Source organism: Eimeria mitis, genomic scaffold (genome assembly GCF_000499745.2).
Source record: "Eimeria mitis Houghton genomic scaffold, Emh_scaff3624, whole genome shotgun sequence".
NCBI classification, from domain to species: domain Eukaryota; phylum Apicomplexa; class Conoidasida; order Eucoccidiorida; family Eimeriidae; genus Eimeria; species Eimeria mitis.
Window position 1 is genome coordinate 1 of NW_013571966.1, and position 2,882 is coordinate 2,882.

Genomic DNA, 2,882 nt, shown 5'->3' on the forward strand with positions numbered 1-2,882 from the left:
CTATGCAAATTTTTATTTTACCACTGCGATTCGTTAACGAAGAACGGATCTGGAGTTCCCCTGCAGGACGTTCAAGCAACAAATGAAAGGGCGGATGTTCAGGTTGGAGGCACTTACCACCGGAGCACTCATATGTACACTGCACGAACTGGTGTCAACTGGAAACATGCTCAGGCGCGTCTCTGTATTTCTGAGGCTCAGGCACGTCACTGTATTTCTGAGGTATCATTGGAGCATTGGTGCGGCGGCTGCCTTACCTTTGTATGGGCCCCGGTGAAGGTGGTAAAGGTTCTTTAGAAGCTCTTGCACACGTTCCAATGACGTTCTCAATCGTGGGTGTCTCTGCAATACGAAGAACGAACTGGCACCAACAGTTGTCTGTGAAACGTCAACCGTCAACTGGTGCTCTCCGATGTTAAGATGCGTGTCGTGCGTTATCTGTGTAGGACTACGCTTCGAAACGCTGCTTGATCGGGAAGTTGGACACTATGTCGTATCTCACAGCTAATTGAAGCCGTGGAAATTGATAGTATTGATTGGAGTATGCATAATGCGACGAATTGAGGTTTCCAATGGGTACAGAAGTTCGGTGTTGAACTCGGCGCACTGCACGAACTTGCTCGTTTCCCTGGTCTGCAATGCCACCTGGACCAGCAGCAGACGTGGAAGGTCTCGACTCAGGCACTTCTTGCACTTCAGAGGGTTTTGCAGGTGCCCCCTGTTGGGTACGTGAAGATCTTGGCCTCCTAAACCTCGACCAGATCGACCGCCGCCTTCGGATACCACTTCCTCCCAAACTGCTCCCTCCGCCGCAGGCGGCTTCCCCGTCGTCGGGCTCCTGTACATAGTGCAGCAAATACAGCGCGCAGCATGCGCATGTCAGATCCCCCTAATGAACAAAGCAATATTGCATCTTCCAGGCGTAAAACCCAAAGTAGACTTACACCCTGCAGCAGGGGTCGCTGGTCGCTATCATCCCATTCACCTCCTTCCGCCAATACCCTTGCAGAGGCCCTCCTGTTGACTGATAGTTCCACGGCGCATTTCATAACAAGGAAAACCAGGGCAGTAGCAAAAGCAACCCACAAGGCTGGTCGCCAAGTGGCGTTTTGGCTGCGGACTCGTCGACTGTATGAATACCTTTGGACAGCATGTTCGGCCTGCGAAGATGGATCTGCTTGCAAGGCTTCTGCATTAAACGCTCTGAAATCAATCGCTTTTGCTTCCATTGCCCCTACATTTGGTAGTCACGCGAGTGCTGCTTTACTGTAAGTCTGCACCGTGTGGCCGAGTACCCTGAGCCGCTGCAAGGCAAGCAGAAAGGTGAACACGTGCTTCAGTTCACCTTCGCCCAAGTCACACTTTGAATAAATGTTGCGAAAGACAGCTCAGTTGCGCAGGGATAAAAGGCGGAAGCTCCCCGCTCTTCCTGTTCATGCTGCAACTGGAGGCCAAAATCACGGAGAAGTGAAGTTTCAAGACCTTACCCTTGGCAAAGCGTACGGTTGCCCACTTGAAAGGATCCTTTTACAGCACCATACGCGCCTCAGACGCGCTTGCAGGGGTCAGAAGCGTAGAGAGTTTGACTGATGATTGAGACGCTAACGACTAGGCGCAACTACGCCGCTCACAATACCGCCCATTGGCATTGGCGCTGTCTATGCTACTCCGAGGGTTCACACAATTCTTTTGAAAATTTCCGAAAATTTCCATTGTATACCTAGAGAGCACGGAGTAGCTGTACAACAAGGAAGGGGTTCGCAGGGTCAAGGTCAGGATCGCTGTGCGCTGCGCCGACACTCCCCTCGAGGCCGTCGAACGATATGTTACAGCAAAGCAAATGCAGTCTCGTGAGGTCTCAGGCCTTAGTTATCCACTGCAGGTGAGCAAAGTATGACGTTTTTCGTTATTTAATATGAACTATACATCGATTCCAAGCACTGCATTTGCTTCCCTTGTCGTATTCCTGAGGGGTGATGGTCTCAAGCGAAAATTTTAGCATTGTCTCTCCGAAGTTAGCACAAGTGACCTTGGTATGCTGCCTGCAAGCAAATACATATGCTTAGCAAGTGTTTACATTGATAATGCAGGCAGCTTGGTTGTGCTTGCGTGTGAGGTTGTTTTGCATGTTTTGCATCAGTTGTTGCAACGAGATGCGCGGTGTAGCGAGAAAGTTCGGTAGTATCCGAGAACAGTCACGATATGAGTGGGAAGCAAAAAGGCTTGGTTGTGCGTGCATGCGTAGTTGACTTGCACCAGGAGTCGCTGTGGGAAGCGCCAAACTTAGGGAGGGCGCCAACTCGCCCTGCCGAGCACGTGATCCTCTGTCGCCTTGCTGTACGTGGAGGGCGACGGGAGTTCAACTGCATTGCAAAGGAAAACACTATACTTAGGTAAAAAGGCTTGGCAGAGCTCGATGGCCGTAGGCCGCAGACTGTTACACTACGTTATACGTGGCCATCAACCTAGACAGTCGCAGATTTGAACGTGAGACGCTGTTGCTCAACCCTTCCACGTTATCCGCGATATATTATACGTCTCGGACAATCCCTTTCCTTGGCGGTTAGACGACGCATCAGCTTGCACGAAGCAGCCTTGTCGCAATACGGCTTTAGCTCCGCCCTGCCGTTTGAAGTGTTTGATTAACACTGTAACGTCCGCTTATATATTATTTTAGGATAGTCTTCCGCATATTCAATCTAGACACCAGGGTCCGCTGCCATCCAAGCATCCGAGATTGTGCGAGCGCGAATTTGCAAAATATGAAAGCAAAACTACCGGAGCCATTGATAAGGCGAAACGGGACAACAACGGATAACGAGCGAGTTGTGAAAGTTGCACGACAGTCAGCACTGAAAACTACGTAGCCACCTATCCCATGA